Raw genomic sequence first — 11,523 nt, forward strand, 5'->3', positions numbered from 1 at the left:
TCGCAAACTATGCCGCCATCTTCGTCACCGGCTAGCTCCGCCCCCCTGGGTTTAGTGTTTTTTCTGCATAGCATGCTAAGATGTTTTAGAAATGAATGCAGTGCTTAGGCAATTACGTTGATTGTTAAGGACCACTACTTGGGCAATTGGATAATTAGGGTTAAACTATAATCAATGACACACCAGCATTGGAGCAGACCATGAATATTAAAATAAGTAAATCATCATTGCCTGTGCTGGTGGTTGCATAACAACACTGAACAACCCACCATGGTTAATGTGTGGCTCTCTGAAGGGAACCAGTATCAACAAACAGCAAAAAAGAATAGTTATGGCTGTCCAACAAGAAAGGTACTTCACAGAGGTTCATATAGGTCCATTTTTTAATATTGAGGTGTAAAGGTGAAGAGGAAAATGCCCCTAACGGTTTCCACTCATCCTTTTAAACTGGAATAAGAGCAGTAAAAGCTTCTAAAACTTGACTTCTGATTATACCTAGTGTAAGCAATTGGGTTACTGGTTGAGGGAGGTGAAACCCGGATCAAGCAGCAACCACAATCCTTGTCAGGGTAAGTTCACAAGAAAAAAACCCTAATTAACCTGTGCCCATGCCTCTGGTAGCTTGACACAGAACAGTCAGGCTTAATATAGAGGCAATGTGCAAAGTATGTTTGCTATTTCAAACAGCAACACAGTGAAAACGCACCACAAAAGGATCCCACACTAGATTAAAAATATTGGAGTAGATTGTAATACATAAAATAAGGTCAAAATTACAAAAATCCAAATATTAGATCCAGAAATACACAGTTTTAAAGATTCTAGATAAAATAGTGCCAAAAGCCCAAAATTGCCACTCGTGACTATCTGGCCATGGAGACCGGGAGAAAGTCACATGTTCATGCTGACCATGATGGAGTACAGGTTGGATACAGAAAAGTTAGATGCTCAGTACAGAGCAAAGATTCCTGTTTGTGGTGGAGGAGGCCACGAGCAGCAAGGAAGCGTCGCGAACAGTTGTCAATGTAGCACGAGGTGCAGGTCTGGTGTTGAGTATGGGCATCGCTATCTAATGAAGAGGTTTTTGGCACCAACAGGCCCGTTTACAATTGTGAAGAGCTCATAAACTTAAATTCAGCCTCTCTGAGGTCACACCCAGGGTCCAGGGCCTCAGGAGCACCACTCAGGAGTTAGGGGCTTGCTCGAGCAGGATCTGGGTGCTAGTTCAGGTGGTTAGGAGCCGGTTATGTCCCTGTAGCTCTGAACAGGAGACCTGCAGTCTAGCTCTGGCAGTCACTCCTGGAGTTCTGGTTTCAGGTACAGGTTCAACTCTCTCTGACTCAGGCAGGAGGGCAACAGTGTAGCAATCCAATAAGGCTGCAGTACAACAATGTAGTAGACCAGTATGGCAGCAGTTTAGCAGAGTGGCAGTTCTTTCAGCAGCACAGCAGTTCTTCTTCCTGGCGTAGTTTTCATAGGTCCAGAAGTGTACTGAAGAGTTTGTGTCTGAGGTCCAACATTTAAACCTGGTTCTTCCTTTGAAGTGGGAAAAGCTTCTAGAGGTTTCACTTTGAAGTCCACTGGCTTCCTGCATTCCCTGCCCTAGCTTCAGACTAACTACAGGGGGTATACCGTCCTTTGTGTGGAGGCAAGGCACAGCCTATTCATGTGTAAGTAGGGCAATGAATACAAACCAGTGAATAGGACCTAAGGGATATTTAAAGACCTAGCTCCAATATGTTCCCTAGATACTTATAACAACAAATTATACTGGAGGGTCTGAGAGAGAAGTACGCAAAGTGTATACATAAAAGGGGGAAACTGGAAGCAACCTGAAAATGTGTGTGTATCTCTGGCTCGGGTCATCCCCACAGTGGTCAAGAGAGGATGCCCATCAGTCACCACACGGAACCGCCCTTCATCATTTGGGTTTCCCACAAGACCTCCATCAAGATAGCCCTCAAACTTTCACGGACGGGGGTCCAGATGGTAGAAGGAAGCCCTCCGCCGATCAGTTGGGTCACAAAGAGGTCTCGCTACTCAAGTTGTGAGGAGCATATATTGGAAAAAGGGGGTGACTGATGTTGCAGTGCTCAGAAAGGTGTAAAGAAAAATTAAAGTGATTCTAAAATAGGATAAGGGGGTACTAATGACTTTATTCTGGTGTTACCCACTTTTCCAAGGTTAAGAAGTAGTCAGTAACAGCCAATATATTATGGGCTGCCTGGATGTTTTATGTGGTTGACATGTTTCAGCAATTGAAGACTGATTTGTCATTGCTTTCTTCAGGACCGTGTTTACTGATAGCTACTGCATATAAAAAGTGATAATGAAAACAAAATCAAAAGATACAGAGATCACCTGATAAACTAGGTGTTCCTATCGTTCTTCGTCCCTCCTCTCAAGTGTTACTGAAAAAAAGGCGAAAAAGCAGGAACATGTAAAGGTTGCACCCACAGTGACCCTCAGGAATGATAATGCGTACAATATTATGACAATAATTATGATTAAATAATAGATACCCACACCGTATATCAATAGCAATGATCACTTTAGGCGTGTATATTCACACTGGGTTTAATATAACAAGTACCAATGTAACAGAAATTAATCCATTTTACCGAACTTGTGAGAGGTAAACACCTCACCCCATCTGGCCACAGCTCAGGAGAAGGGGAGCACCGCTCTAAGAGTAGAGAGAGGAGAGTGCACAATCCCATTGTTAACTCTGCTCCAACTATCAAACACTTGTATATCTCGAGTCAGCACATGTACAACCGTGGTGACACCCATTCATAACTTGTTTTGAAGTTTCTATCGTATTGGCTGGTCATTAACGTTAAATGGCACATAAAGTTAGTGTCGTGTTGGCTGGCTGTTAACGATAACAGGCACATCTCGACTTCCTAAGTAAGAAGACGATCTTATTTAAAGCTTAAAAAACATGCTCGCGATAAAAGGACCTTCCGTTCAGCGTTCATTCGCACAAACATACAAACAAACAAAACGGAAATACCCTTCCCCTTACCTATCCGTCGATACTCCTAGATTCGGCGTCCGAGCCGATCGGGGAGGTGGTGGATAGTGTTCCAGGACAGAATTATATCCCAGCACGTGATTGGTCTAAACCTGGTCACGTGGTAACTGACCCGGTACCTGGAGGAACAAAGATTTGGATTTGCCCGAAGGAGTTTTGTCAATAGCCAATCACTCTAGCGTGTTGCTCTCGATGTTGACAGAGACTCGCCAGAAGTTTTTTTAGAATACAAACTTCATGTACAACAAAATGTGTACACGCTGGTCAGATAAGGAAAAAAATATATATTCTTATTCCAAAGGACAACATGTATTATTAAGAAGCCTCGCTCGTTTGATGAATGAAAAAGTGAGGATCTAGATGTACTAATGTGTATATACATGTGATGTCATTTATTGGGTATTGGTATTGTCCTCATTGAAGTCGTGTTAACTTGAAATGAAATAAATTGAAAACCATATGTTTTGACAGGTACATTCATAGACTGGTGTGCACCAGGTCCGAGATTAAAACTGGATTTAAAACTCGATCTGGTCAGGTGAACGCACACTTCTACAAAACCCTATCATTCCAGGGGGTAGGATCTAACTGGAAAAATTCTCGATGATTATGCAAAAATACCACACTATGAGTTAAAGAGTCGACCAGGGTATATCATCATTTAAACCCAAACGGTTGGTGCCCAATTTGAACACCCATTTCTGTTCCTTCACTAACAGAAACCTGGAAACATCAGTGACATGGGCGGGGATGTAAGGCTGTTCAATCACTGTCCATTGAAACGCAGTCGATGGATGGCGTGCTTCAAGGAAGTGGTTCGTCAGTTTGGTTGCCTGTCTCTTACACCTGATTGTGCTCTTGTGCTCAGAGATCCTAATCTTAATTCTTCGAGTTGTCATCCCTATGTATTTTAACCCACAGGGACAGGTAATGAGGTAAACAAGATTTGTACTGTTACAATTTGTGAATTTTGTCTGAATCCATGGTCTGGAGGTACCAATGTCAATTTCAGTGGATTTCTTCGTCTGTGGACACGCCGGACAACCACCGCAGGGATGTTGCCCGGTGACTGGGGGAAGGTCCCAAAGAGAACCTAGGGCCCTAGGTCTCTCTTCACGTGGTCGTGTATGAATTAAACGATCCCTGAGGTTTGGTCCTCTTTTATATGAGAACAAGGGTCTCTGAATTGAGAAGTCATCTGAGTTCAGGATGGACCAATGTCTGTTCACCACCTTTTGTATGGTGTTGGAATAAGTCCCATAGGTGGTAACAAAGGTGAGTCTCTCCAGTGGAGGTTTTTGTACAGCAGGTTCCAGAAGAGCCAAACGGTTATTGTTGCGTGCACGTTTAAGTGACCGTTGCACTAATCTGGGAGGATATTTTCTCAAGACCCGTTGTTTTTTCAGGGCCACAGAGTGTGCTTGGAAAGCCTCTGTAGTGGAACAGTTTCTTTGCACCCTTAAAAACTGCCCGTAGAGCAAGTTGTCCTGAAGGGATTTAGGGTGATGGCTGTCAAAACAAAGCAGGGAGTTCTTCGCCAGAGGTTTCCTATACAATTCCGATTGTAAGCCATCAGGAGTAGCTATGATCAGCAAGTCTAGAAACGCTAGTTTATCCCTTCCGATTTCAATGGTGAAACGGAGAAAATTATTTCGATTGTTAAGCCACACAAAAAATTCTTTGCACCTCTCCTCAGTGCCTCGCCAAACCACTAGGACATCATCGATGTACCTTTTCCATATTCTGATACAATCAATGAAAGGGTTCGTGGCTACCAGTACGTGTTCCTGTTCAAATGAATGAACATATAAATTCGCCAGACTGGGAGCGTAAATGCTCCCCATACTGGTGCCCGATACCTGAAGGTATATCGAGTCCTCAAATTGGAAAAAGTTCTTTTTCATGGCCAGGGTGGCACAGGCCATGATGAAACTGGCTGGGGTAATGCTTCCAAGATCTCTGGACTGTAATAAGAGCTGGATCACATCAAGGGTCTCGTCCTGGGGTATCGAGGTGTATAAAGCCTCTACATCAAAGGACACAAGGATATCAGTACCCATATCAAACTCCAAAGTGGGTAAAAGGCTTAACACGTCAGTAGTGTCCTTTAGGTAAGTTGGCATCTCTCGTACCATGGGACGCAGGAAATGGTCAACTAATGTTGACAACGGTTCGAGAAGTGACCCAATCCCCGAGATGATAGGGTGACCCGGAGGTGGTCTCTGCTTTTTATGCACCTTGGGAAGGGCATAAAAATAGGGGATGACTGGATGCGTCGTGCAGAGAAAGGTTGCTTCCTGTGATGTTATCCAACCTTCGGATAATGCTTCTTCAGCCATGGTCTGAATTGTGGCTTTCAATTCTTCCGTAGGATCTGTCTCTAGAAGGCAGTAAGATTTAACATCGCCTAATTGGCGCAAGCATTCAATGCATTAGGTGCTAGTGTCCAAAAGGACAATAGCACCCCCTTTGTCTGATGGCTTGATGGTCAACTGAGCATTCATAGACAAAGTCTTGAGTGCTAATTGTTCCTCTTTGGAGAAGTTGTTGTAACACTCTTTCTCCTGCTGTGTAAAAAGGTTCTTGATGCTCTTCTCAATAGCATGTTCAAAGGCCAGAACTTTAGGAGGCATCAGATGGGTAGGTGGATGAAAAGTAGATTTTTTCTTCAGTCCAGTATTGACATCCTGTATTTCATTTTCTTGTTTATTAGCAAAAAAGAAATGTAGTCAAATCTTGCGTAGGAATTTAGACACTTCGAGACAAGTCTCGAAATGATCATTCCTAAACGTGGGGACGAATCCCAAACCCCTGTTGAGAGCCTTTTCTTCAATCTGGGTTAATACATGTTGGCTCAAGTTGATAACGAGCCCGGTTCCAGACTGGTCGGAGCCTGTTCCTTGTTCTTGGTCGTTGTACTCCTCAGGTTCCTCCCTGATGTTGTCGGAGGGCTGTAGTGTACTTGGGGTTGTTGTTGACCTCTTCTCCTGCCTCGGGATTGTCCTCGGCCTCCACCTAAAAAAGGTTGGCTTCCAAAATTAGTGGGATATTGTGGTGGGAAAGGACCCATATGCGGTTGAAAAGGGCCCATTTGTTGTTGTCCCAATTGGGGTGGGAAGGGCGGGAAAGGTGGACCCCCACATTGCCACGGATTAGGTGACCACCACATAGGTGTTTGGTTTTGTTGGTTGCCCCTCCAGTTATTCCGGGGATTCCTTTTTCCTTTGCCTCTGCCTCGAAAACCCTGGCCAGTGGATCCAGTGTCACTATTTGATGAATTGTCATCAGAGCTGGATGTCCCGTAACTAGAGCCTGTTTTGCGCCCCTTCCCTGAAAGATCTGGTGGAGTGTAGGTTTCACTTGTGTAGGGATATACCTTGTCGAATTTAAATTTGTCAAGATCTTTTCTAAATTTCTCAATTTTAACTGACAAAGTGAATTCTTTAAACTACCTGTTGTTCTTATTAGTTTCATCCACGTTTTTTGGAAGGCTTTACTGGAAAGAGTAGTCTTGATCTGGGATTCTAAAACCTGGATCTCAATCAGTATTGTGTCTGCAATCCTCTTGGAGGTCTGTATGATCAGGATAAGCCAGTCCCTAGTGCATCGCCAAGCGATAAGGGACCAGTTCTTTAAAAATTCCTTGTCAGTTAGGAAAAGTCTGGAGTGATTGGTGACGATCAACCCTGTGGGTGCGCAATTATTGCGCAAATACTGTGCCATCACAGTACCATGGAGTGTTATCCGTGTATGTGATTTTTTAAGGACTAATACTTTCCCCCATTCGTCCTCATTGCTAGTAACAGGAGTAGGTACAGATTCTAAAAGATCAGGATGGTCAGCCAGTGCCAGTAATACATCGTCTTCATCAAACGACAGGCCTTGATTCTCAGCCATAATGTGCACAAGTTAGTGTGAGTGAAAATAAGTTGAAATATACTGCAAGAAAAACCACAAGTGAAAAAGAGCAAGAGACGCTTAACACCATCTAGCTGGTGGCGTCTAAACAGCAGTCATAAGTACTGTTGTGTGATGAAGGTCCGCAGTCACAACGACTGCTCAAGAACAAATACAAACCAGTGAATAGGACCTAAGGGAAATTTAAAGACCTAGCTCCAATATGTTCCCTAGATACTTATAACAACAAATTATACTGGAGGGTCTGAGAGAGAAGTACGCAAAGTGTATACATAAAAGGGGGAAACTGGAAGCAACCTGAAATTGTGTGTGTATCTCTGGCTCGGGTCATCCCCACAGTGGTCAAGAGAGGATGCCCATCAGTCACCACACGGAACCGCCCTTCATCATTTGGGTTTCCCACAAGACCTCCATCAAGATAGCCCTCAAACTTTCACGGACGGGGGTCCAGATGGTAGAAGGAAGCCCTCCGCCGATCAGTTGGGTCACAAAGAGGTCTCGCTACTCAAGTTGTGAGGAGCATATATTGGAAAAAGGGGGGGACTGATGTTGCAGTGCTCAAAAAGGTGTAAAGAAAAATTAAAGTGATTCTAAAATAGGATAAGGGGGTACTAATGACTTTATTCTGGTGTTACCCACTTTTCCAAGGTTAAGAAGTAGTCAGTAACAGCCACTATATTATGGGCTGCCTGGATGTTTTATGTGGTCGACATGTTTCAGCAATTGAAGACTGATTTGTCATTGCTTTCTTCAGGACCGTGTTTACTGATAGCTACTGCATATAAAAAGTGATAATGAAAACAAAATCAAAAGATACAGAGATCACCTGATAAACTAGGTGTTCCTATCGTTCTACGTCCCTCCTCTCAAGTGTTACTGAAAAAAAGGCGAAAAAGCAGGAACATGTAAAGGTTGCACCCACAGTGACCTCAGGAATGATAATGCGTACAATATTATGACCATATTTATGATTAAATAATAGATACCCACACCGTATATCAATAGCAATGATCACTATAGGCATGTATATTCACACTGGGCTTAATATAACAAGTACCAATGTAACAGAAATTAAACCATCTTACCGAACTTGTAAGAGGTAAACACCTCACCTCACCTGGCCACGGCTCAGGAGAAGGGGAGCACCGCTCTAAGAGTAGAGAGAGGAGAGTGCACAATCCCATTGTTAACTCTGCTCCAACTATCAAACACTTGTATATCTCGAGTCAGCACATGTACAACCGCGGTGACACCCATTCATAACTTGTGTTGAAGTTTCTATCGTATTGGCTGGTCATTAACGATAAATGGCACATAAAGTTAGTGTTGTGTTGGCTGGCTGTTAACGATAACAGGCACATCTCGACTTCCTAAGTAAGAAGACAATCTTATTTAAAGCTTAAAAAACATGCTCGCGGTAAAAGGACCTTCCGTTCAGCGTTCATTCGCACAAACATACAAACAAACAAAACGGAAATACCCTTCCCCTTACCTATCCGTCGATACTCCTAGATTCGGCGTCCGAGCCGATCGGGGAGGTGGCGGATAGTGTTCCAGGGCAGAATTATATCCCAGCACGTGATTGGTCTAAACCTGGTCACGTGGTAACTGACCTGGTACCTGGAGGAACAAAGATTTGGATTGACCCGAAGGAGTTTTGTCAATAGCCAATCACTCTAGCGTGTTGCTCTCGATGTTGACAGAGACTCGCCAGAAGTTTTTTTAGAATACAAACTTTATGTACAACAAAATGTGTACACGCTGGTCAGATAAGGAAAAAAATATATATTCTCATTCCAAAGGACAACATGTATTATTAAGAAGCCTCGCTCGTTTGGTGAATGAAAAAGTGAGAATCTAGATGTACTAATGTGTATATACATGTGATGTCATTTATTGGGTATTGGTATTGTCCTCATTGAAGTCGTGTTAACTTGAAATGAAATAAATTGAAAACCATAAGTTTTGACAGGTACATTCATAGACTGGTGTGCACCAGGTCCGAGATTAAAACTGGATTTAAAACTCGATCTGGTCAGGTGAACGCACACTTCTACAAAACCCTATCATTCCAGGGGGTAGGATCTAACTGGAAAAATTCTCGATGATTATGCAGAAACACCACACTATGAGTTAAAGAGTCGACCAGGGTATATCATCATTTAAACCCAGATGGTTTGTGCCCAATTTGAACACCCATTTCTGTTCCTTCACTAACAGAAACCTGGAAACATCAGTGACATGGGCGGGGATGTAAGGCTGTTCAATCACTGTCCATTGAAACGCAGGCGATGGATGGCGTGCTTCAAGGAAGTGGTTCGTCAGTTTGGTTGCCTGTCTCTTACACCTGATTGTGCTCTTGTGCTCAGAGATCCTAATCTTAATTCTTCGAGTTGTCATCCCTATGTATTTTAACCCACAGGGACAGGTAATGAGGTAAACAAGATTTGTACTGTTACAATTTGTGAATTTTGTCTGAATCCATGGTCTGGAGGTACCAATGTCAATTTCAGTGGATTTCTTCGTCTGTGGACACGCCTGACAACCACCACAGGGATGATGTCCGGTGACTGGGGGAAGGTCCCAAAGAGAACCTAGGGCCCTAGGTCTCTCTTCACGTGGTCGTGTATGAATTAAACGATCCCTGAGGTTTGGTCCTCTTTTATATGAGAACAAGGGTCTCTGAATTGAGAAGTCATCTGAGTTCAGGATGGACCAATGTCTGTTCACCACCTTTTGTATGGTGTTGGAATAAGTCCCATAGGTGGTAACAAAGGTGAGTCTCTCCAGTGGAGGTTTTTGTACAGCAGGTTCCAGAAGAGCCAAACGGTTATTGTTGCGTGCACGTTTAAGTGACCGTTGCACTAATCTGGGAGTATATTTTCCCAAGACCAGTTGTTTTTTCAGGGCCACAGAGTGTGCTTGGAAAGCCTCTGTAGTGGAACAGTTTCTTTGCACCCTTAAGAACTGCCCCTAGGGCAAGTTGTCCCAAAGGGATTTAGGGTGATGGCTGTCAAAACAAAGCAGGGAGTTCTTCGCCAGTGGTTTCCTATACAATTCCGATTGTAAGCCATCAGGAGTAGCTGTGATCAGCAAGTCTAGAAACGCTAGTTTATCCCTTCCGATTTCAATGGTGAAACGGAGAAAATTATTTCGATTGTTAAGCCACACAAGAAATTCTTTGCACCTCTCCTCAGTGCCTCGCCAAACCACTAGGACATCATCGATGTACCTTTTCCATATTTTGATACGATCAATAAAAGGGTTCGTGGCTACCAGTACGTGTTCCTGCTCAAATGAATGAACATTTAAATTCGCCAGACAGTCACCACACGGAACCGCCCTTCATCATTTGGGTTTCCCACAAGACCTCCATCAAGATAGCCCTCAAACTTTCACGGACGGGGGTCCAGATGGTAGAAGGAAGCCCTCCGCCGATCAGTTGGGTCACAAAGAGGTCTCGCTACTCAAGTACCCCCCAAGTACACTACAGCCCTCCGACAACATCAGGGAGGAACCTGAGGAGTACAACGACCAAGAACAAGGAACAGGCTCCGACCAGTCTGGAACCGGGCTCGTCATCAACTTGAGCCAACATGTATTAACCCAGATTGAAGAGAAGGCTCTCAACAGGGGTTTGGGATTCGTCCCCACGTTTAGGAATGATCATTTCGAGACTCGTCTCGAAGTGTCTAAATTCCTACGCAAGATTCGACTACATTTCTTTTTTGCTAATAAACAAGAAAATGAAATACAGGATGTCAATACTGGACTGAAGAAAAAATCTACTTTTCATCCACCTACCCATCCGATGCCTCCTAAAGTTCTGGCCTTTTAACATGCTATTGAGAAGAGCATCGAGAACCTTTTTACACAGCAGGAGAAAGAGTGTTACAACAACTTCTCCAAAGAGGAACAATTAGCACTCAAGACTTTGTCTATGAATGCTCAGTTGACCATCAAGCCAGCAGACAAAGGGGGTGCTATTGTCCTTTTGGACACTAGCACCTACCGCACTGAATGCTTGCGCCAATTAGGCGATGTTATATCTTACCGCCTTCTAGAGACAGATCCTACGGAAGAATTGAAAGCCACAATTCAGACCATGGCTGAAGAAGCATTATCCGAAGGTTGGATAACATCACAGGAAGCAACCTTTCTCTGCACGACGCATCCAGTCATCCCCTATTTTTATGCCCTTCCCAAGGTGCATAAAAAGCAGAGACCACCTCCGGGTCGCCCTATCATCTCGGGGATTGGGTCACTTCTCGAACCGTTGTCAACATTTGTTGACCATTTCCTGCGTCCCATGGTACAAGAGATGCCGACTTACCTAAAGGACACTACTGACGTGTTACGCCTTTTACCCACTTTGGAGTTTGATATGGGTACTGATATCCTTGTGTCCTTTGATGTAGAGGCTTTATACACCTCGATACCCCAGGACGAGACCCTTGATGTGATCCAGCTCTTATTACAGTCCAGAGATCTTGGAAGCATTACCCCAGCCAGTTTCATCATGGCCTGTGCCACCCTAGCCATGAAAAATAACTTTTTCCAATTTGAGG

Source organism: Lissotriton helveticus, chromosome 7 (assembly GCF_964261635.1).
Source record: "Lissotriton helveticus chromosome 7, aLisHel1.1, whole genome shotgun sequence".
Lineage (NCBI taxonomy): Eukaryota > Metazoa > Chordata > Amphibia > Caudata > Salamandridae > Lissotriton > Lissotriton helveticus.